This window comes from Triturus cristatus, chromosome 3_2 (assembly GCF_964204655.1).
Source record: "Triturus cristatus chromosome 3_2, aTriCri1.1, whole genome shotgun sequence".
NCBI classification, from domain to species: domain Eukaryota; kingdom Metazoa; phylum Chordata; class Amphibia; order Caudata; family Salamandridae; genus Triturus; species Triturus cristatus.
In genome coordinates, this window is record NC_140584.1 from 1,133,798,373 (window position 1) to 1,133,823,900 (window position 25,528).

The 25,528-nt window shown below is 42.5% G+C and overlaps 1 protein-coding gene and 1 long non-coding RNA gene across 3 annotated transcripts in view; one reads left to right on the top strand and one right to left on the bottom strand.

Moving 5' to 3' along the window:
• SGSM2 (small G protein signaling modulator 2) overlaps window positions 1–25,528 on the top strand; it is a 1,127,811-nt gene that overhangs the window by 517,092 nt on the left and 585,191 nt on the right. The gene's annotated exons all lie outside the window — the stretch shown is intronic.
• On the bottom strand, window positions 19,959–21,018 carry LOC146859256 (uncharacterized). Its single transcript, XR_014979752.1, has 3 exons — window positions 20,958–21,018; window positions 20,384–20,453; window positions 19,959–20,292 (listed from the first exon to the last, which is right to left on the bottom strand). It is a non-coding gene; the product is annotated as an uncharacterized LOC146859256 (long non-coding RNA).

Consider the following 25,528-nt stretch of genomic DNA (forward strand, 5'->3'; position numbering starts at 1 on the left):
ACACGTAGTGGTACGGACCGTACAAATGCCTGTACGCTCACTATCACTATGGGTCTGTGTACCCGTAGTGATAGTGAGCGTACATGCGAGTGTACGGTCCGTACCACTACGTGTACGCATACGCGTGCAGAACCATAGTGATAGTGAGCGTACAGGCATTTGTACGGTCCGTACCACTACGTGTACGCATACGCGTGCAGAACCATAGTGATAGTGAGCGTACAGGCATTTGTACGGTCCGTACCACAACGAGTACGCATACGCGTGCAGAACCATAGTGATAGTGAGCGTACAGGCATTTGTACGGTCCGTACCACAACGAGTACGCATACGCGTGCAGAACCATAGTGATAGTGAGCGTACAGGCATTTGTACGGTCCGTACCACAACGAGTACGCATACGCGTGCAGAACCATAGTGATAGTGAGCGTACAGGCATTTGTACGGTCCGTACCACAACGAGTACGCATACGCGTGCAGACCCATAGTGAGAGGGCCGTACACTCGCATGTACGCTCACTATCACTATGGGTCTGCACGCGTATGCGTACTCGTTGTGGTACGGACCGTACAAATGCCTGTACACTCGCCATCACGATGGGTACACATACGGCAGCACTCCCACAGTGATTGGGGAACATACACAGGCCCTCTTAGCAGCAGTACGCCGGTTTGTACACATCACTGTGGTGATAGTCGACACACAGGTAGGAATAGGGCGGACATACTTGTCCATGGATGGACATACTTGTCCAGGAATGGACATCTAGGCATCGTCTGTGCATTACTACATGTGTGGGGCACAGGTGTGACAGGCTGTGATGTGGAACATGCCTCCTGAGTGGAGAAGGCACCAGATGTATGATGAGATGTGTACAGGTGTACTGTGTGAGGGTGCAATGTGTGCCAGGCATGCCCTTGACTCCTTTGACATGTGTGCATGTCGTACTGCGCACTTGGGGTGAGCGTCACTGGCATGGCACGGACACCAACACACGGAAGTGTCCCATGATGGCCGGTACAGGGGTCATGAAACCTGACTTGTCACTACCCACAGTGCACAATGTGACTATGTCATTTATGTGTCCGGGATTTACATCAGGTTGATGTTGTAGCACCCTCAAAAGCTGCAGCCGTTGCAGCAACCAACATGTGTCTGTGTGTAGATTATCATTGCACACTGTTCCGCACACCATGCCACATGTGGTATCTGATGTGAGGTGCACATGTATGCATGGGACACGGAGTAGCGTGACAAGGCCATGTCAGCAAACTCACAAGGAATGTGTGGTGAGTCATGACATGTGCACCTTCATGGCAAGGTGTGTGGGCTGGACTAGTGTAATGTCATGTGACCTGTGGCTCCAGTGTTCCGCTACCAGTCTCTGCAATCGGCATCCTACTTCTGCTGATGTGTGGGTGTATGTCACTTCTGTCTTGCGTCGGGCTGTTCACTTGCACTGGGACACAGCTATTCCCATGGCGTGGCATGGGGAGGTTCTCAATCACCGTGTGTGGCTGGGTCTTGGAAGGAGTGTCACCTTGCATCCATACGTGTCCTGGGCATGTAGCACATGCCTGACTCCCTATGTGGCATGTGTGTATTGGCAGATTTACATGTGCTCAGTAGACATGAGTTGTTCTCGTAGTGCACTCACTCTTCCTTGTCACTTCCAAATTACTGCAGAGCGCCTCCTGTTGCCCGAAGAATTCCAGACTTGGCCACCATGCAGGAGAATGACAGCATCCGGCTCTACCGCTTCACCCAACCGTTGATTCTGGAGCTGACGGCGAGACTGGCACCACACCTGCAACCGCAGCACAGGTATCCTACGGCACTGACACCCCAGCTGAAGGTAATGGCTGCCCTACATTTCCTTGCCACGGGTACCTTCCAATATACCATAGCTCATGTTGGTGGCATGTCCCAGAGCATGTTCAGCGGTGTGCTGCATGATTTCTTGGAGGCCATGTTGATTCACCTGGATGACTTCATCAAGTTCCCAACCCCTGAACAGATGACTGAGGTCAAGCGTGGATTCTATGCCCTGGGAGGGATGCCCCATGTCATTGGGTCCATAGATGGGACACATGTAGGTTTGGTACCACCACACGCACGGGAGGTGGCGTACCGCAATCGGAAGCACTACCACTCCATCAATGCCCTTGTGGTGTGTCTGTCCAACATGGTGATTTCACATGTCTGTGCTCGTTTTCCAGGATCAGCACACGATGCCTACATCATGAGGCGTAGCGGGATGCCTGATATGATGATGCAGCTGCGCAACGAACGTGCATGTGTTGTTGGTGGGTACAGTCTGTCTGTCCTGTATTCTGTTTGGCCGAGCAGCACTACCGCTTCGCCTGTTCTAACGATATCCATGTGCTTTCCATTTAGGGGACGCTGGCTATCCCAACATGCCTTGGCTGCTGACACCTCTCCGCAACCCCATCACGCCGGCCCAGCTCCGCTACAACACCGCCCATGGCCGGACAAGGCGAGTGATAGAGAGGACGTTTGGCATGCTGAAGAGCCGATTCCGGTGCCTCCACAAGACCGGCGGCGCACTCCCATATGCCCCGGCGAAGGTCTGCAAGATCTTCATGGTCTGCTGCATGCTGCACAACATGGCAGTTGAAAGAGCTGTGCCCCTCATCCTGGATCAAGATGACGAGGACCATCCACCCGTGGAGGACGAAGGGCTTGGCAATGGGGCTAGTGATGTGGAGGATGTGGAGCCGCAAGAGGACATCCGGACTCGGCTCATACGCGACTTCTTTGCTTAGTGGTGAGTACCAGGGTCTGAGTGTGCACGCATTGGTCCCCGTGTGGCATGCGTTGTGATGTGTGTCTCCACCTGCATGTATGGCACGTGGGTCAGAGGTGTGTGTGGGTGTGTCACTGGAGTGATGGTGGCAGTGATGGTAGTATTTCCCCAGACATAATTGTGACATAGCATGTTGTCATACATACATGTGTCGAGTACATGCACATGCAAGTGGCTGTGCTTCTTGTGGCTGAGTTCTTGTGTGTCTCTCTTCCCCAGGTACCTGCGCATGCCGTTTGCTGGTTGCATTGTTGTGGCACTGCTATTCCTCATGGACATGGCATCGTGGGCTGACTCAGCGTTACAGGCACGGACACGTTTGGAAGTCTCCATGGGGTAAGGGATGCATCTGGGGTGTATTGGGTGTGGCAGTTGTTCACGATGTGTGCACACTGCCCCGGTCGGGGTTTGGGTCCTCTGCAGACATGTGGCATCCCCATGGGACACGACATGCAGCTGGGTACACCTGAATAGATGGGCTGCCTGGTTGTCAGTCATCAGTGATGGGATGGTGGATTGTGATGAAGGCATCAATGTGTGTGACACTGCCCTCGGACACATCCGGTTAACATTGTCTTGACATGGCGTGGGACTTCCACATCAGCGGATGTATGGTGTATGGCAGGCTCTCCGTGAGCAGCTGTGGGTATTTAGCTATTATCCGACACTTGTGTGCCAGTTCCATGGCTATCACGCATTTGTGCTGCAGAAGGGGGGTGCCAGTGTTGGAGCCACATGGTACTCCACATGATGTGTTCATGTGTACTTCAAGTTGCCTCTGCAATCCCAAACACATGACTATTAAAGGTGTCCCTATGCCTCCAAGGTGCCTCTTCTCAGTCAATGCTGGTGTGTTGGCACGGTGCATCCTGCATGTCTGGCATGGTATTCCCTGATTGTGGCTATGTGTCAATGTGTCGAGTGGCAAGATGCAAGCTGTGTGTGTGTGCTGAGACTGTGTAATGGGCATGATGTCCATGACTGTGTGGGTATTGTGACATGTGCCATCCCCATGCATCCAACGTTATCCATGACCCCATTCTCTGCATCCACCGGACTGAAGCTTGCAGGACATGGTTCTGCCACCTGTCTACACGTACCTGGGTGCCCCCCAGGACACGGGCCAGGATCCCTGACCTCTGCGCATGACTGTTGCTGTACTCAATGTGTCTGTCAGCACGGTTGTTCGGCCACCCCCTCAGCTGGTTCTGACCATCACGGGTGTGTATGGTGCTCCATGTCTGTCTTGCCTAGAAAACTGTGACCCATGTGTCCTGTGCCAGACTCAGGCCCCAGGGTGTGGATGGTTGAAGTGAACAGATGACTCAGGCATGTTTAGACTGTACAAGACACATGTTAGGTAATAATGCTACCAGCAGGCATCTACTCTTAATAGTGTGATTTATTATTGGGGGGGGGGGGCCAAGTGAGGGCCTTTCCGGGATTAGGGAATCCAAAGTTCAGTAGGGGAGTTGGTGTCCTTGCCATTGGAAATCCTCAGAGTCCATGCCACAGTCTTTGTCAACATTGGTCAGCCAGTGACCAGCAGGGCCATGTGGCAGAGAATGTCTCTTGATGCTGTGATGCTGTTGCTCCAGTGGGCCAGGTGCCAGGCCAGGTGTCCTGGGAGATGGTGATGTAGCAGCCACCCTCACGGTCCTTTCCGTGGACGACCCGGCTTCCTGCGGGGAACCTCAGCAGCAGGCCGTGACGACGTCTGGGATGCTCCGTCGGATGTTTCCTCCTCCTCCTCATGATCCCTCCCTGTGGGTGGTGATGTTCTCCGCCTTCTGGCACAGGGAGGGTCGGCCATGGTGTCGGCCATCCGACGGAGTTCAGCGTGAATCCCCTGGGACGCCGTCACTTGCTCAGCCTGTCTGTCCTCCATCCTCCGTTGGTGTAGCTGTAGACAGGCTATTAGCTCCGCATGTTGCTGGGCCTGCTGGACCTTGATCCCCTCGAGGACGGACACAACCTGGGCCATGCCCGTGGTGTCCTGCCGGTATGAGTCCAGGATGTTACGGACATGGGAAAATACCGGATCCCCAGCCAACTGGTCAGGCTCGCGCCTCCGCCGCTCTCCACTCCCACCACCCCTGCCCACTTGCGTCTGGCCTGCACTTGTGGGCACATGGGGTCTCCGGGACCCCTGAGGGGTGGCATTGGCGTTGTCGCCTGCCTCCTCCTGGGTGCCCGGGACACCGTGTCCCTCCTGGCGAGCCTGGCTGCATTGTGGTGTTGGGGCAGGGATCCTGGGTGTCTCCTGGGATGTGGCAGGAGTGGGGGTGGTGGTTGGCACGGTTGTACCTGACGCAGGTGCTGCAGGTGGTTGGACACCAGAGGGGCCAGGTCGGTCGGGGTCGTCCGCAGAGTGGTGAGAGTGGTCGCTGCCGGTGGGATCGGTCTCCTGCAGATCCGGGTCCTGTGAGTGTTCCCCCCCAGTGTTGGGGGGTGCAGCACGACGTTGACCTGTGTGTGAGAGAGACAATGTTACTTTTGATCCATGCAACATCCATGTTGCATCCGTTACAAAGTTGGCACATTTCCTCTTGGAATTAGGATCTGTCTTGCATTCCACTCACAGTGCACTTGTGCATGTGTGTGTCCCTTGGGCACCAATTTGGCCCCTTTAACTATGTGTGGCACAGTCTTACTTGCTGCGTCAAGTGTGACTGCAGTCAGCAGTGGAGTGTGCATGTGTGGCGAGCCATGCACTTGCGCCTTCCTTGTAGCACTGTACATGTGCACATGGAGTGGATCCACACACTCATATGATGCAGGTGGCTGTCCTTGTGCTCGTGTACAGGTTGTAACATGGCCCTGCGTTTTGCCATGATGAAGAGGGGGGGTTCTGGCACTGGGCACCCTTGTCTACATGCACGCAGTCCACCTGCTGACGAGCAGACATTCCCACACACCAAAGGACTGATTTGCTCTCCCTGTGTCTCCCTCCTTCTCTGTCCCCCTCTCCCTCCCTCTCTGTCCCCCTCTCCCTCCCTCTGTGTCCCCCTCTCCCTCCCTCTGTGTCCCCCTCTCCCTCCCTCTGTGTCCCCCTCTCCCTCCCTCTGTGTGTCAGCCTCCTCCCTCTGTCCATCTTCCTGTGTCTCCCTCCCTCTCTGTCCCCCTCTCCCTCCCTCTGTGTGTCAGCCTCCTCCCTCTGTCCATCTTCCTGTGTCTCCCTCCCTCTGTGTCCCCCTCTCCCTCCCTCTGTGTGTCAGCCTCCTCCCTCTGTCCATCTTCCTGTGTCTCCCTCCCTCTCTGTCCCCCTCTCCCTCCCTCTCTGTCCCCCTCTCCCTCCCTCTCTGTCCCCCTCTCCCTCCCTCTGTGTCCCCCTCTCCCTCCCTCTGTGTGTCAGCCTCCTCCCTCTGTCCATCTTCCTGTGTCTCCCTCCCTCTGTGTCCCCCTCTCCCTCCCTCTGTGTGTCAGCCTCCTCCCTCTGTCCATCTTCCTGTGTCTCCCTCCCTCTCAGTCCCCCTCTCCCTCCCTCTGTGTCCCCCTCTCCCTCCCTCCGTGTGTCACCCTCTGTCACCTTGGCCCAGCTTCCTGGGCACACACTGTTAGCAGATCTTTGAGTGGCCCTTGGCCTGTTGATGTGAGTTTGTTTCTGATCTCCAGGCACCCATTTTGTCTGCTGTGTGTCTGTGCGCTGCTGCTGTGGTGGTGTGTGCTGCCACTCTTTCACACTGTTGGCTGTTCATTAGCTGCTGGCATGTGCAAAACAGTGCCTTCACCCCCATGTGTTGATGCAAGGCATCCGCCATTTGCTGGCAAGTCATTCCTGTGTTGGGACACAGTGTTTGTCTGGCTGTGACCTAGGCCATATGGGCAGAGGGCATTGTTGTCTGCTTTGGAGTCGCACTATGTGATTCTTGGTGCCCACACTCCCGCCATCCGGGTTACCGTGTCATGTGTTGTTGTCTTCTGTGGCCTGTGACTTGACATTGTCCAGCTGGGTGCATGGGGCATGGTGGCAGCAGTGGCATGTGCCTGCTCATGGAGTGTGGTTGAGTAATGCGATGGCTTGTGGTGGTTGCGTGCCTGTTAGTAATTTTGTTTGTGGTTGCAGTTCCCCCCATGTGAGGTGCGTTGTTTGTGTACTCACCCGGGTCTCGGAGTCCTTCTACTCCTTCAACTGCCTCCACCGGCAGTATGGCCATCACCCTCTCCTCCCAGGGATGGTACTGTACGGGTCTGCGGGAGGGCCCTCCTCCGGTGGCGTTGGCCTGGTCGTGTTCCTCCTGTCTCTTGGCTCTGACCCTCCTCCGCAGATCGTACCACCTGTTCTGGCAATCCTGCTTGGTCCTCCTGGTGTCCGCAACAGCATTCACAGCATCGACGATGGTCTGCCACATGGCTGTTTTGGCTGCCTGGCTGGTGCTTCTGACCAATGTTCCAAAGATCTGTGGCTCGACTCTGAGGATTTGATCAACAAGGACCTCCAACTCTCGGTGACTGAACTTTGGATTCTTGGTAGTGGGCATGGTGAGGGGTGTGGGTGGGGATGGTGTGGGTGTGGGGGTGTGTGGATGTTGGGGGGGGGTGTGGATGGTTGTGTGTGTGTGTGAATGTGATGAGAGGGTGTTTGTGAGGGTGGTCGTGTGAAGGTGTGCAAGTGTAAGATGTGGTGTCGCTTGTAGTCTGGTTCTGTGGTGTCTGGCAGCAGTGGGTCTGTTGCAAAGGCTCATGGTTTGTGTGTGTGGGCCCTTTTTATTGGTCCATGGGTGGGTGTGGCAGTGTTTGAATTTTGGGTGGGTGTGTTATAAGGAGTGGTGGTGTATTGGGCCTCTGTTTGTTTTTGACAGTTGCAGGTCAGTGATTGTGTTATTTTAGTGGTTGTTGGCCATGTTTAGTGGCTGTGTGCCTTTCGAATGGTGTATTGTTGAGTTTTTTTGTTTTGTCCTTGTTGTGTACGTGCGTTTTGAGCGTGTGTACGGTGTGTACATGGGCCATTTGGTTGTACGATTTGGTCCTTGTGTGTGGCTTTGCACGACTCGTACATGCGGTTGTGATGTTGGGGCATGGGGTGCGCTCCGTACTTAGGAGGTTGTGTTGGGGGTGCGCCAGGAACGTACTGGGGTGGGGGTACGACTGGAACGTACTGGGGTGTACATGGACGGTGGTACGACACGTACAGGGGTGGGGGGGTGTACATTGACGGTGGTACGACACGTACTGGGGTGGGGGTACGACTGGAACGTACTGGGGTGTACATGGACGGTGGTACGACACGTACAGGGGTGGGGGGGTGTACATTGACGGTGGTACGACACGTACAGGGGTGGGGGGGTGTACATTGACGGTGGTACGACACGTACAGGGGTGGGGGGGTGTACATTGACGGTGGTACGACACGTACTGGGGTGGGGGTACGACTGGAACGTACTGGGGTGTACATGGACGGTGGTACGACACGTACAGGGGTGGGGGGGTGTACATTGACGGTGGTACGACACGTACTGGGGTGGGGGTACGACTGGAACGTACTGGGGTGTACATGGACGGTGGTACGACACGTACAGGGGTGGGGGGGTGTACATTGACGGTGGTACGACACGTACTGGGGTGGGGGTACGACTGGAACGTACTGGGGTGTACATGGACGGTGGTACGACACGTACAGGGGTGGGGGGGTGTAAATTGACGGTGGTACGACACGTACAGGGGTGGGGGGGTGTACATTGACGGTGGTACGACACGTACAGGGGTGGGGGGGTGTACATTGACGGTGGTACGACACGTACTGGGGTGGGGGTACGACTGGAACGTACTGGGGTGTACATGGACGGTGGTACGACACGTACAGGGGTGGGGGGGTGTACATTGACGGTGGTACGACACGTACTGGGGTGGGGGTACGACTGGAACGTACTGGGGTGTACATGGACGGTGGTACGACACGTACAGGGGTGGGGGGGTGTACATTGACGGTGGTACGACACGTACTGGGGTGGGGGTAGGACTGGAACGTACTGGGGTGTACATGGACGGTGGTACGACACGTACAGGGGTGGGGGGGTGTACATTGACGGTGGTACGACACGTACTGGGGTGGGGGTACGACTGGAACGTACTGGGGTGTACATGGACGGTGGTACGACACGTACAGGGGTGGGGGGGTGTACATTGACGGTGGTACGACACGTACAGGGGTGGGGGGGTTTACATTGACGGTGGTACGACACGTACAGGGGTGGGGGGGTGTACATTGACGGTGGTACGACACGTACAGGGGTGGGGGGGTGTACATTGACGGTGGTACGACACGTACTGGGGTGGGGGTACGACTGGAACGTACTGGGGTGTACATGGACGGTGGTACGACACGTACAGGGGTGGGGGGGTGTACATTGACGGTGGTACGACACGTACAGGGGTGGGGGGGTTTACATTGACGGTGGTACGACACGTACAGGGGTGGGGGGGTGTACATTGACGGTGGTACGACACGTACTGGGGTGGGGGGGTGTACATTGACGGTGGTACGACACGTACTGGGGTGGGGGTACGACTGGAACGTACTGGGGTGTACATGGACGGTGGTACGACACGTACAGGGGTGGGGGGGTGTACATTGACGGTGGTACGACACGTACAGGGGTGGGGGGGTGTACATAGACGGTGGTACGACACGTACAGGGGTGGGGGGGTGTACATTGACGGTGGTACGACACGTACAGGGGTGGGGGGGTGTACATTGACGGTGGTACGACACGTACTGGGGTGGGGGTACGACTGGAACGTACTGGGGTGTAGGTAGACGGGGCTGTGACACGTACTGGGGTGGGGGTGTGGCTCGAACGTACTGGGGTGTAGGTACACGGGGGGTACGACACGTACTGGGGTGGGGGTGCAACTGGAACGTACTGGGGTGTACATAGACGGTGGTACGACACGTACAGGGGTGGGGGGGTTTACATTGACGGTGGTACGACACGTACTGGGGTGGGGGTACGACTGGAACGTACTGGGGTGTACATAGACGGGTGGGGGTATACATATACGGGGGGTACGTGTCGGACGTACGGGGGCTGGGGGGAGTGTTGGGCGCGTATGCGGGCACATGTCTCCATGGTTGCTATTGGTGTTCGGTGCGGACAGTGTTTTTTCCATACGGTTGTAGGCTCGGACGCACGGGATGGATCGTGATTCCTCGGTCGGACTTGGATTTTTACGTTTGTAAGGTAAATCGTCCGAGGACGTGTCGGACACGTTTTCCGACCCGAGGACGTGTGGGGAATGATTCCCGGTGCGGGTCGTATGGACTTTTTACCATGCGAATCGTGATTGCCAGTTCGTACGGCATTTGTACGATTCGTACGGTAAAAAGACCCGATACGAGTCGCACGGGGGAATTTTTTGCCGGATCGTGATCGGCACCATACACTGAAAGCAGTTTTCGAGTAATCCCGGATCCTGTTTGCGGCGATCTTCAGCTGAGTCCATTTCGTACCATATACCCATTGCCAGGACTGCCCACAACAGGGCTGCCAATTCTCTGCACAATATTGAGACCAAAACTGGCAGCCATCCTGTGCTTAATACCCGAGAGATGTGCTCCAGCTTGCATTAATTAAGTGACTAACGAAGTGCTTTATAAACCGAATACAGATTGCCAGAAATACTTTGAGCCGCGTCAGGAAGGATCTGAGCCTTTCTGACCCGAAAGAAATGAGATTGACCATACACTGGTTTACATGCATTCGTATGAGACCATAATGTATGTATGCTCAATGGGCTAAGTCTGCAAGCCACTGCGATTGTCAGTTTTTAATTCTTTATTTTTCAGTTTTGGGCAGTCTTTACTCGATTGAAATATAGAAACACGCCAACAAACAGTTCACTGTCAGAATATATCAAGGGTACAGCACACAAAGCATCAATTTTTGGAGCACAATGCAATTCCAAGGGCAACAGATGGAATGTGCTACAAGAAAGTAGAAGAAATCCCAGTTACCTCTTAGACACATTTTGTGGTGTCAGCGGGCTCCCGTGAAGCCCAGGGTATTCAATGTTTGTAATTAGGTAAGTCCAAGCTGCTACTCCTGCTTCATCCTGTTAACTGTTGATCCCAAGTTATTAATCACATACCCCCTAACTAAGTATGTTCTCTACTGCTTTTGGAAGTCTTATGACCATTTTCTAGTGTATTTCCTCTCAGGTAGCCCACACCATCATGTCTCCAGAAGTGCCCCAGACTGCAGCCAGTGCACAGCAATACTGTGTTTTGCCAACACCATCCACAACTTATCACATTCATGATTGATTGTTTTCCTGGCGTGAGAATTATGCTTAGTATATATTGTTTAGGTGTATATTCCAAAGGCAATGGCATTCCTTTACACAGCCGCAACACAATTTGTTCCCAATATCCAGGGAATTAGCCGCAGGACCATGACATTGATGCTTCCATGGTCCTACACCTTTGGCTAAAGGATATCTTCTCTGGGTCTTCTTCTAATTTGTACAGGCAATAGATGCTTTTGCTGAGAACTCCTAGAGTCTAGATGGAAACACACCAGGGAGCTATTTCCTAGCACAATGGCTTGTTAAATCAACACATACCTAAAACACTAAGCCCTTGAACATAACTGTGTATGCGCTGGCATTAAAAACAAATGTTTAACTACTCCGAAGAGCAGTGAGAAGTGTGAAACACGTGTCAGGAGCTTCATGAAACAAAACACTGTGTACAACATCGAATATATTTCAATTTATTGGAAATATTGCATTTAATTACTACTTTGTTGAACATAATGATATATCATACTCTGTGGACTGGAATATATAAAGAAATCATGTTATCTGTCAGTGCTAGATAAAGGTTTTAAAAAAATGTGACTGAGCAAAGGTAATTTACAAATTATACGAGAATTAAATTAAATTGTAGGAAACACAAAAGAATTGTTCAGCATAGAGAAAGGCACAGTATTGCATACGATAAGGCTGTGTTGCAAAAGACTACCGTCAATTTGATACATTATATGACATCAGATTGGAATCTCTTTTCAAGGTTATTGTCCTTGAAATCTAAGAATGATCTCATTATTATTATGTACTCGATTTTTCCACGATAATCCAGGACAGTAATAAAAGAAAGTATAGAATGATGTAAGATGGAGAGTTATCAATAAATAATGCCAGACAGTATGCCGAGGTGCAAGGCATTGACTGGAAGGACATGCTTGCTACAAATTACACTGGTCGCGCGTGACAAGGAAATATTGTATGGAAATCTTGATATATTTGAGCTGATGTTCATCGTCTTAACGAGCTATTCGATGAAAACTTAAATATAAAAATAAAATTAAGGACAATTGGTAAAAAATTGTGTTCTTGTTATCAATTTCACGACAATAAATGCAATCTGTCATTACATCTGCTTCATGAGTGTGCGCCCTTAATATCGAAACCAGAATATCAATGGCACAGAATTCAGAGGATAAAATACAGAAACTGAGATATCAACCAGTAAGTAAGTATAGATGTTTTATACTTCACCCCACATTATTGTGCCTTTGTGTCATATATCATCAAGGTATGTAGATGTGGAGTTGGGAATGTAAATCTATACTTCACCACACATTATTGTGCCTTTGTGTTATATATCATCAAGATACGTAGATGTGGAGTTAGGAATGTAAATCTATACTTCACCACACATTATTGTGCCTTTGTGTTATATATCATCAAGGTACGTAGATGTGGAGTTAGGAATAGTAAATCTACACTTCACCCCACATTATTGTGCCTTTGTGTTATATATCATCAAGGTACGTAGATGTGGAGTTAGGAATGTAAATCTATACTTCACCACACATTATTGTGCCTTTGTGTTTTATGGTGAGCAGTCTATATATCGACTTTTTAATATCGAGGGACATAAATATCGAGTCAAAAATATCGAATGTCCAAAATATCGAAATAGCTAATATCGATGTGAAAAATATCGTTTTTTTTTTTTACTTATATGTCGATGTAAGTAATATCGTTCGTAATAATATCGACATGTGAAAATATCGTTATTGTGTAATATGAGAAATATTTATATTGTTTTAGGGGCGGGATGTTGGGTTATAGGGGATAAGGGTGGGGAGTGTTTTAAAAAAGTTAATTTATTTTTGTAATATATTGTAAAATTTAATTATTAAATTTAATTTAAAATGTGAAATGTATATTTAATTTTAGGAGCGGGATGTTGGTTTATAGGGGATAAGGGTGGGAAGTGTTTTAAATTTTTTTATATATTTGTACATTTTTTAAAATAATTTTCTAGAAATTCTAAATTAAATTTAGAATTTTATAAAAAAATTTAGGAGCGGGATGTTGGTTTATAGGGGATAAGGGTGGGAAGTGTATTAAAAATGTTTATATATTGTTAGAATTTTTTTGAAATTTATTTAGAAATTGTAAATTTAATTTAGAATTTTAGAAATCATTTTAGGAGCGGGATGTTGGTTTATAGGGGATAAGGGTGGGAAGTGTTTTAAAAATGTTTATATATTATTTAATTAAAAAAAATAATAATTTGAAATTGTAATTTAAAATTTGCATTTTAAATAAAATTTTAGGAGCGGGATGTTGGTTTATAGGGGATAAGGGTGGGAAGTTTTTTAAAAATTTGTATATATTATTTAATTTAAAAAAAAAAAAAATTAGAAATTGTAAATTAAAATTTGCATTTTAAATAAAATTTTAGGAGCGGGATGTTGGTTTATAGGGGATAAGGGTGGGAAGTGTTTTAAAGATGTTTATATATTATTTAATTTTAAAATAAATTTTTTTTTAGAAATTGTAAATTAAAATTTGCATTTTAAATAAAATTTTAGGAGCGGGGTGTTGGTTTATAGGGGATAAGGGTGGGAAGTTTATAAATATTTGTTAATTTTTTATTAAAAATATTTATAAATAGGAAATAAATTTTCGATTTTTACAAATATATTTCGGAGTGGGATGTTGGTTGATAGGGGATAAGGGTGGGAAGTGTTGTAAAAATGTTTATATATCTGTTAATTTTTTAACAAATTAATTTAGAAATTTTTTTTTTTTTTTAGAATGTTACAAATAATTTTAGGAGCGGAATGTTGGGTTATAGGGGATAAGGGTGGGAAGTTAATTTAACATGTTTATATATTGTTACTTTAAAAAATATTAATATTTAGAACATTTAAATTTATTTTTAAATTTAACTAATCCCATAATTAAATATAGATTTCAGTCAGAGTATTAAATTAATTAAGTTCACTGTCCAGCACTTATTTTAATTTAATATGGAATGGAGTGGGAATAGTAAATTAATTTAGTTCAGTGTCCAGCACCTACCCTAATTTAATATAGGTTGGAGTGAGAATAGTAAATTAATTAAGTTCATTGTCCAGCACTTATCTTAATTAAATATAGAGTGGAGTGGGAATAGTAAATTAATTAAGTTCATTGTCCAGCACCTACTGTAATTTAATATAGTTTGGATTGAGAATAGTAAATTAATAAGTTCAGTGTCCAGCACTTATCTTAATTAAATATAGATTGGAGTGGGAATAGTAAATGAATTCAGTTCAGTGTCCAGCACATACTCTAATTAAATATAGGTTGGAGTGAGAATAGTAAATTAATTAAGTTCAGTGTCCAGCACTTATTTTAATTTAATATAGACTGGAGTGGGAATAGTAAATTAATTTAGTTCAGTGTCCAGCACCTACCCTAATTTAATATAGGTTGGAGTGAGAATAGTAAATTAATTAAGTTCAGTGTCCAGCACTTATCTTAATTAAATATAGAGTGGAGTGGGAATAGTAAATTAATTTAGTTCATTGTCCAGCACCTACTGTAATTTAATATAGTTTGGAGTGAGAATAGTAAATTAATTAAGTTCAGTGTCCAGCACTTATCTTAATTAAATATAGATTGGAGTGGGAATAGTAAATTAATTAAGTTCAGTGTCCAGCACTTATTTTAATTTAATATAGACTGGAGTGGGAATAGTAAATTAATTTAGTTCAGTGTCCAGCACCTACCCTAATTTAATATAGGTTGGAGTGAGAATAGTAAATTAATTAAGTTCAGTGTCCAGCACTTATCTTAATTAAATATAGAGTGGAGTGGGAATAGTAAATTAATTTAGTTCATTGTCCAGCACCTACTGTAATTTAATATAGTTTAGAGTGAGAATAGTAAATTAATTAAGTTCAGTGTCCAGCACTTATCTTAATTAAATATAGATTGGAGTGGGAATAGTAAATGAATTCAGTTCAGTGTCCAGCACATACTCTAATTAAATATAGGTTGGAGTGAGAATAGTAAATTAATTAAGTTCAGTGTCCAGCACTTATTTTAATTTAATATAGACTGGAGTGGGAATAGTAAATTAATTTAGTTCAGTGTCCAGCACCTACCCTAATTTAATATAGGTTGGAGTGAGAATAGTAAATTAATTAAGTTCAGTGTCCAGCACTTATCTTAATTAAATATAGAGTGGAGTGGGAATTGTAAATTAATTAAGTTCATTGTCCAGCACCTACTGTAATTTAATATAGTTTGGAGTGAGAATAGTAAATTAATTAAGTTCAGTGTCCAGCACTTATCTTAATTAAATATAGATTGGAGTGGGAATAGTAAATGAATTCAGTTCAGTGTCCAGCACATACTCTAATTAAATATAGGTTGGAGTGAGAATAGTAAATTAATTAAGTTCAGTGTCCAGCACTTATTTTAATTTAATATAGACTGGAGTGGGAATAGTAAATTAATTTAGTTCAGTGTCCAGCACCTACCCTAATTTAATATAGGTTGGAGTGAGAATAGTAAATTAATTAAGTTCAGTGTCCAGCACTTATCTTAATTAAATATAGAGTGGAGTGGGAATAGTAAATTAATTAAGTTCATTGTCCAGCACCTACTGTAATTTAATATAGTTTGGAGTGAGAATAGTAAATTAATTAAGTTCAGTGTCCAGCACTTATCTTAATTAAATATAGATTGGAGTGGGAATAGTAAATGAATTCAGTTCAGTGTCCAGCACATACTCTAAATAAATATAGGTTGGAGTGAGAATAGTAAATTAATTAAGTTCAGTGTCCAGCACTTATTTTAATTTAATATAGACTGGAGTGGGAATAGTAAATTAATTTAGTTCAGTGTCCAGCACATACCCTAATTTAATATAGGTTGGAGTGAGAATAGTAAATTAATTAAGTTCAGTGTCCAGCACTTATTTTAATTTAATATAGACTGGAGTGGGAATAGTAAATTAATTTAGTTCAGTGTCCAGCACCTACCCTAATTTAATATAGGTTGGAGTGAGAATAGTAAATTAATTAAGTTTAGTGTCCAGCACTTATCTTAATTAAATATAGAGTGGAGTGGGAATAGTAAATTAATTAAGTTCATTGTCCAGCACCTACTGTAATTTAATATAGTTTGGAGTGAGAATAGTAAATTAATTAAGTTCAGTGTCCAGCACTTATCTTAATTAAATATAGATTGGAGTGGGAATAGTAAATGAATTCAGTTCAGTGTCCAGCACATACTCTAATTAAATAGAGGTTGGAGTGAGAATAGTAAATTAATTAAGTTCAGTGTCCAGCACTTATTTTAATTTAATATTGACTGGAGTGGGAATAGTAAATTAATTTAGTTCAGTGTCCAGCACCTACCCTAATTTAATATAGGTTGGAGTGAGAATAGTAAATTAATTAATTTCAGTGTCCAGCACTTATCTTAATTAAATATAGAGTGGAGTGGGAATAGTAAATTAATTTAGTTCAGTGTCCAGCACCTACCCTAATTAAATATAGGTTGGAGTGAGAATAGTAAATTAATTAAGTTCAGTGTCCAGCACTTATTTTAATTTAATATAGACTGGAGTGGGAATAGTAAATTAATTTAGTTCAGTGTCCAGCACCTACCCTAATTTAATATAGGTTGGAGTGAGAATAGTAAATTAATTAAGTTTAGTGTCCAGCACTTATCTTAATTAAATATAGAGTGGAGTGGGAATAGTAAATTAATTAAGTTCATTGTCCAGCACCTACTGTAATTTAATATAGTTTGGAGTGAGAATAGTAAATTAATTAAGTTCAGTGTCCAGCACTTATCTTAATTAAATATAGATTGGAGTGGGAATAGTAAATGAATTCAGTTCAGTGTCCAGCACATACTCTAATTAAATATAGGTTGGAGTGAGAATAGTAAATTAATTAAGTTCAGTGTCCAGCACTTATTTTAATTTAATATAGACTGGAGTGGGAATAGTAAATTAATTTAGTTCAGTGTCCAGCATCTACCCTAATTTAATATAGGTTGGAGTGAGAATAGTAAATTAATTAAGTTCAGTGTCCAGCACTTATCTTAATTAAATATAGAGTGGAGTGGGAATAGTAAATTAATTTAGTTCAGTGTCCAGCACCTACCCTAATTAAATATAGGTTGGAGTGAGAATAGTAAATTAATTAAGTTCAGTATGTAGTGGGAGTAGTATGTTAATTAAGTTTGGTAAATAGCAAATATTAGAATTAATTATAGAGTTGAATAAGAATAGTTAAATTTATTGGATTTAATTGACAAAAAATCTGTAGATTTTAGTTTGGGTTGGATAAAACATAGAAGTTATATCAGAATGCAAATTCCAAATTATTTTTAAATTAAAAAGTAGATAGGAAAATAATATTTATTTTATAGTTGTTGGAATGTATATTCATTCGAGAGAAAATTTTGTTTATTATTACGCATATTTTAATAATTACATCATTGCAATAAACATGTCTGATATATACCATACGAACTGTCTAAAGCTATCGACCTATTACCTAGATTGAACTCTGGGTCCTGCCGATTTCGTCATACTACCCCCCGTTTTGACGTGTAAATATTTCTTATTGTTGAAACTCGCCTTGAAAATCCCATGTTTGTGCGAAATGCATTGGCTGCGGATCTGGTCTCACTAAATCTTGGAATAAAGGAATTCAAGCAAATACTCAACTACTGTGTGGATTCGAAACACAAAAGTTTATTTTGACATTAATTTACATTTCTTCCAATATGTTGCCTCTCATACTTGTGGATAATTGTTGTCTTGGTGGTCATTTGAGCAGCTGACCATTTGAGGTGGGCAATATTATCGTTACTGATAAAGTGAAAAGTCCAGGCTGAGCATTCACCTAAAACCGTGCTGCTTTAATTTTCAAACTTCCTATGTTTGTTTGGTTCTTTTATTTTGTAACCGCTCGCTGTTGTTTTGGGTTATTTTGGTCGAATCCAGGTCGCGGTTCGGAGCTGTTTCGCGTTTGAGAAGGTAAGAGTTATTTGCTTTATTATTAAATAGTTTTAAGTGTTTTGTGGAAGTAGTTATGTTGTAATAAGTGTGTATTGATTGATGTTTTAGAAGTTAGGGTGTTAGTAATAGTTTGTATACGGTTTTATAATTAACGTTGTGTTCCGTGTTTGTGGCTTTGTTAGTGTTTTGGTATTTCGGTGTGTTAAAGTTTTATAGTGTTTGAATAACGTTTGTAGTGAGGTTTGTACGTGCGTTTTGTGTGTTTGTGGGTGGGTGGGAATGTTTGTTTCTGTTTTGTAGGTTTTACGGAGAAGATATTTTCGTCGGTTTCAAACACCTTATTTTTTTAAAGGAAGTGTGTATTAGTTGTGTTTACTAATGTTTATTTAACACTTCCTTTATTGTTCGGGTTTCCAGGAGCGGTTATTTACTTTTTTTATATTTTTCGGGATTTTTATGGTTAATGGATAGTCATTTTTTGGATAACTATGGATTTTGAACTCCCTGGATTTATTTGGAAGGAATGTTATTATCCCATTGGAGATACTACACAGGTAAGTTCATTTAAATATTTTTATTGTTGGTGGCGAAACCGTATATATTTAATATTGTTGTTGTGTACTTGGTTTGTTTAATTATGTTGTCTAAATATATGTCCATATAATTCATGTATATATTTTAGACCACATAATTAAATATGTGATATAATAAAGTGGATTATTTATGTTGTGATATTTGTTTTAGTAGAATTGTGGGTTAATATTTAGAAAAGGGTTTAGAAGAGAGTTTGAGCTATTATATTTAAGTACTCAAGTCCTCTTGTGGATGGGTATAGCTGTACCTGTTGTTGTAGGTAATTATACATTTGAGTAGTTTGTCTAGACTGTTTTGGTTTTAATTGTAGGACAGATTGTTGCATTCTTAATTCTTGGAAACTTTGTTCCTTTTGTATGGCAATTAGTAGTTTTTGTAGTGTTGGAGTTGTTCTCCCAGTAGAAGTTAGGAATGCATTATGCCAGCCCTCGACGGCGTTGTTAGTTTTGGCTTGTTGGTTGAGTGTACTTACATATACATTCCACCAAGGTATTTGGAACTTGGGCTGACGTCCATGGCCTGATCTGTGCAGTCTCCCCACCCAGGTATCCTCAAAATAATCTAACAGGGGAGATAACTTTACTTCATTTTGTTTGTAGAATGGACTTTCTAATAAAAGATTGTAATGTTCTGCAACATCTGTGGTTGGTACATAAGCTAGGGCTGTTAGAAGTTTTATTTGATGTGCAAAACTTATGTTAGTGGCGTATTCTACACTTAGTGAAGATTTTTGTAAATGTCTCCATATACATTGGTTAAGATGGAAGTAACATCCTTGGATAGCTGTATGGGGGTACAGTTTTAGAATGGAATTTATCATGGCTTGCTCAAAGTCTATGATAATTGTTTGAGGGTAAAAATCATTAGATTCTTGTTTTACTTTTCCTAGCATTTCATTATATGTTGTGTTTTGTTTGTTAGGTAATAGTGCATAAATTAAAGGTATGGAAGTGTTGTGATATTGACCGTGTATTGTGTAAAGCTGATAGAATGGTTTTGGGCATATTGTAAAGGTGCCATCCATCATCCATGTTTGGCATTGTTGCAGTTTAGTTATATTGTTTGCAGTAGCAAACATTATGATTCTTTTTTCTGGGCTTTTGTTATCAAAAAAAATAAAAGGTTCATTATTGTGGGTGATACTTAATTCTGGTGGAATGATGATCTCTTGAAAAGTTTTAGGGGATGGTATAGTTGTCGTGGTTGCTTTTTTGGTCCTAGCAATAGTTCTTTTTATAGAAGCAATTGATGGTAATTGGCCTCTTGCTTCTTTGGGCACTCTAGGTAATAGTTCTTTTAGGATTACACTTGTAGCAGTTTGTGAACCTGTGCTTAATTCTTTGATATTTTCAAGAGTTGATCTGACTTCTATTTCAGAGAGATTGGGTGGATGGTTATGCTCTCTTGTATATAGTACAGTTGTTTCTCTTGTTGTTGCTCGGCCGTAGCATTTGTTAGAATAATATTTAGTACACTTCCAGTTCACTTTTCGGTCCGTCTGCTTTTCTTGGGTGTATGTGTAACCCATGTAACACAATAGGAATTTTCCTTTCTGCGAAGTTATAAATTGGGCTTCTTCTGTCATCGTGATGTGTTACAATTCTGGAAAAAATGTATATGAAAATATATGCTATAGTACTTTATATCTTTATATGAAATTAGCAAAAAAGCATTTTTTTTTATATATACTTACCAAGTCTTTTTTGTTGTATTTGAATGAAGATGTTGTTTGTCGCAAAAATGTTGTTTAGTTGATTTAGTCTCTGAAAGTTAAAGAACATTTATTGTTGTGGTTGGTTTAGTTTTTTAAGTGGGGTGGTATTGCTGTTTGGTATAGACTATATTTTTATTGAAGAAACTTATTTTATTGTTTTACAAATTAACAATTCAAAAAACATTCCCCCACCTTCATCTGTCCCGGAAGTACCACACATTTATCATCAAGACCAATTATTCAGGAGAATGAACAACCTTTCCACCCAGTTCTCTACCCCCCCCCTCCCCCACCACATGTCAATGTACCCCCGTCTCCTACCCCTCTTACTATGTGCCCCTCCTGCCTAATAAATAAGATGCAGTAGCCTAACCTCTCACTAAGCAAACAGAGCCTACCCTCATGCCCAGTGGTATAGACTATAGGTGTTAATTTATACAGGTTTTTTACAATTTAAAAAAGAGAACATGGATTTGTTTAGGGGTTTAGGATGTTTTGGGGTTTGAGTAGGATTTAATTAATATTTTATAAAGTATTTTGATAGTATACTTACTTTTTAGTGAGTCTTTTCTGGCAATCTTCAATATTTTCTTTAGCTGTTTGGAGTAATATCTGTAGTGGAAACATAAAGAGATGGAATATATAAGTTAGTTATTTATTTGAGTAAAGATAAATTAGTGTTTTAGTTTAATTTGGCAGTTTAGTTAGAAAAGAATATTTCCTTACGTTTTTAGAATAGTAATAGGATGTAGGTTTCTTCTGTTTAGTAGAGCTTCTTCTTCGTTCAATGCTTTGGTTTAAGGCACCGTGGAACACTTGTTTTAATTGGTTTATATAGTGGTTTCAAATTGTTTCTTGAATGTTATTGGTTGTTTTCTGTATGTGGCCTTTCTATTGGATGGTTTGAATTTTTTTTAGTTAATTGGTTTCCTTTTATGGAAAATGCTAAGTAAGAGTATATTTAGTTTTAAAGGAGGAGAGTTTTAAATTATTATATATAAAAAGATTGTTTATAATGTGTACTAATTTTATTTAAATGTGTTCGAAATGCCAATGTGATAATTATTTTAGGTTTTTTTTATTATGTTGTTAAATATAGAGATCGCTATAAATGTTATGTTTATGTTTAAGTAGAATCTCATTTGAAAATGTATGTTTTGGTAAAATATTGTCTTTATGTTGTTGAAAGTATTGGTTTTATTAGTATTAGAATTGTCGATATATTTAAAAAAACGATATTATTGATGTCTATATTTTGGTTATCGATATTTGTGACATGTGTCATATTTATTAACTTATGTCGATATTTAGTATTTCGATATTAATGTGTGCGATATTTGTGTGATCGATATAATTGTATTACGATATTGTAGTGTCGATATTAGTGTAGTTTTTTAAATAAGTATACAATGTCGATATTTTTGATGTCGATATATTTGTTGCGATATTTGTGTAGTTCGATAATGTGTCTGTCGATAATATGTCAGAGATCCGTGTTTTATATCATCAAGGTACGTATATGTGGAGTTAGGAATAGTAAATCTATACTTCACCCCACATTATTGTGCCTTTGTGTTATATATCATCTAGGTACGTAGATGTGGAGTTAGGAATAGTAAGTCTATACTTCACCCCACATTATTGTGCCTTTGTGTTATATATCATCAAGGTACGTAGATGTGGAGTTAGGAATAGTAAATCTATACTTCACCCCACATTATTGTGCCTTTGTGTTATATATCATCAAGGTACGTAGATGTGGAGTTAGGAATAGTAAATCTATACTTCACCCCACATTATTGTGCCTTTGTGTTATATATCATCAAGGTACGTAGATGTGGAGTTAGGAATAGTAAATCTATACTTCCCTACATGCACTGACCTTTCGATATTATGATCTTCTTATAGATGGATAGTCAGTAGTACAACCTGCTCAGTGTGGAATGGACCTAGGGAGCTTCTCCTTCATTGCACTAACCCTGGACCACTGAATCTCTGGAAGGCCTGAGGTATCTTATACCAGGAATGTGGTTATTGTGGAGGTGACCTCCACTGAAAAAAAAAGAATACTTGAGCAACCAAAATAGCACTTTGTGTGGAGCAGACATGTGTGTCTGGAGCACACAGGTGTGTCTGTGAAGGTCTTGGACCACAAAGCATTCCAGGTGTTGCATCAGGCGTGTTTGCTTATATGCGCAATAAGGGTCCCTTTATTATTTAAAACCAAACTGAACTATGTAAATAGAAGAGATCAACTTGGCCAAAGTTAATCCTCAGAGATGATGCCTAAATAAATAATTAGGTACTAGACCAGTGAGCTCCAGAACTCTACTTTGGATAGTTGAAACAAACGAATAGTGCAGCAGAGCTGAAGGCCGGCGTGGTGGTGCTTGACCCAGAAGACCATGTGACTTGAACGTTCCCTCAGATCTGGTTGGGTTTCTGCACTTGGTTCATTCCAAACTGACCAAATCTCTTAGCTTGGAACTTCTGAAAATTGGGTGTGGCTTCAAATTGACAGAAGTGACAGGCTATATCACCTGAGTCACACAGAAGCAGAAGCAGCTTAGAGCTACGGAGAGCTACAAGGTGAATGAGGCTCAGCTCATTATCCCATCCTTGCATGGCTAGGGATACAAGATCAGTGCAGAAAGCATGCATTTGGAATCAGTCTTTCAGATCTAGATGAAGATTTTTTGCAGCTAACCTTCTACTAAAATCAGACTCTTTGGTTAAGTGAAAATGTGCTTGGAATGGAAAAACAGCATATAGCACTTTAGTTATGTGGCACCATGGATTTTCTTATGGTCATCACAGTGTAAAGGATGTTTTAAACCTTTCATGTTGATAATATGGTATGGTTATGAACAATATTATTATTTACTTATCATCTATTTATTAACTAATATAAATAACTTGATTGATGCAAACATATGTGGTTGTTTATACTGCCAAATAAGTTACTGCCTGTGACTGTGACTTTAATTCATCCATATTCCTTGCCTCTCCAACCCTTTTACCTTCTTCAGCTTTTTCCCCTTGGTTATTGCTGTCCAACTACATCAGCATTTAAAATATAGGCATGATGTGGAGGGAGCACTGACAAAACAACTTGTGCCATGTTCATTTGGACGAATCAGGAAAAGAGGAAAACAAAACACCAGTTATACAAGGCACCAACTGCACATCTATGCATGTGTATGCATGTGTGTGTGTGTGGGTGTGTGTGGTTGACATTTCTATAGCACAAACCTACCCAAAAGGCAGCACATTAATTAAGCCCACAGTCCATAAACAAGGGACCAAAGATGCCAAGTTCCAGAGGCATTGTGCTGAAAATGTGATTAATTAAATGAAACATGGTCTACACTGGAGGATTACAGGAGGTAGAAAAATATTGGATTACTAGGCTTCCACGAAAATAGCAAGAAAAGGCAAACCAACTAAAGTAGACAATCAATAATTATTTAAAATGCTAAACATATCTGTAAACACTTCTATTGCAATTGAATGAGAAAAAGACAATGTATGATTACCTAGCTCAAATTACCACAAATGAAAAAACCTGATGTTGTTTGAAAATGTGCAGATACATAAGCGCCCATTGTAACTCATTGCATCTTTAGGACGCCTATGAGTATTATTAATTATAATACCAATACAGGGGAACTCCAGGGGCTATCTAGTGTCTCCACTCTAAGCATCCCAAAACATAGGTAGCATAGGAGATAATAAGCCCAATGTTCATTTAACTCCATCACTTTCAATGTGTATACTTGTGAGGAAGTGACCCGAGTAAGACCACATGACTTATTTAAATATGCTAATCTAAGCATCGCCTGGCCTGGTCCTTGCATGCACAGTCACTGGGTGTCTGTACTAGTGGTTATGTTATGTTATATTATTTAAAAGAAAGGGGTACCCCTAATTGATATTCCTAAATCAGGGCAAGTAAACATTTGTGAAAAAACATAGATTTAGGAAACAATATTTATCATGAATGGAGCTAGACAACATAAATACATGGATTTAGAGAACAGCAATAAAGTTCAAAGTATTCAAAAATGGTTGTTTATATAACAAATCTTTAATTTTTATATAAGGAAAAAAATCAACTATAAATCATACATATAGAGATGTGAATAATTGGCATTGTTTCATTGCTATGACTGAAATAATCTTAAATCATGAATTGCATAAATAATCACAAAGTACAAAAAATAATAATGACACAATGATAATATAGTTTGGAATATTTTTTGGAATCCACCAAGTATGACAGTGGCACGGCCTTAGAATGTTATCAAAATCCTACGCGTGTTTCGGCTATGTGCCTTCATCAGGGGGCCATGAAAGTGGTTCATCAAAGCCTGTGTCTAAATTGCGAGATGGGCTACAGGTCGGTGGTTCAGAGAAATCTGTAGCCAGAAATATGTTCGGTATGCCAACTCTCTGTGTGGTCTGCAACTTGTGATAAATATGGTCGTGGCTTGAAACTACATCGATGTCAGCGTGGTCCGTAAAATAAGGACGATAGATTTGCAATGGCGGTATCTTTACGATAGAGAGGTATCCGTAATAATTGGAAAAGAAGCCTCAGTGTTTTAAACCGGTATTGAAATAGCCCTTCGTAATGTTATTTGAATGGTGTTTGAAGAAGTTAGCCCGCCAAAGATTCCGGTGTCTTTCCTCCCTCGAATTCGTCCCGATTGTATACCGCGTAGCGTTCTACTCGAACCAAATACAAAAAGGGTGCCCGCGTGAGTTTGAGATGTGTTTAAATAGAAATGTTGTATGCGCGCAAAGCCGAACGGAAGTGGGAATTCTAAATCCGGTTACATGGAAACATAGCGGTATACAATCGGGACGCATACTGACATCGATGTAGTTTCAAGCCACGACCATATTTATCACAAGTTGCAGACCACACAGAGAGTTGGCATACCGAACATATTTCTGGCTACAGATTTCTCTGAACCACCGACCTGTAGCCCATCTCGCAATTTAGACACAGGCTTTGATGAACCACTTTCATGGCCCCCTGATGAAGGCACATAGCCGAAACACGCGTAGAATTTTGATAAAATTCTAAGGCCGTGCCACTGTCATACTTGGTGGATTCCA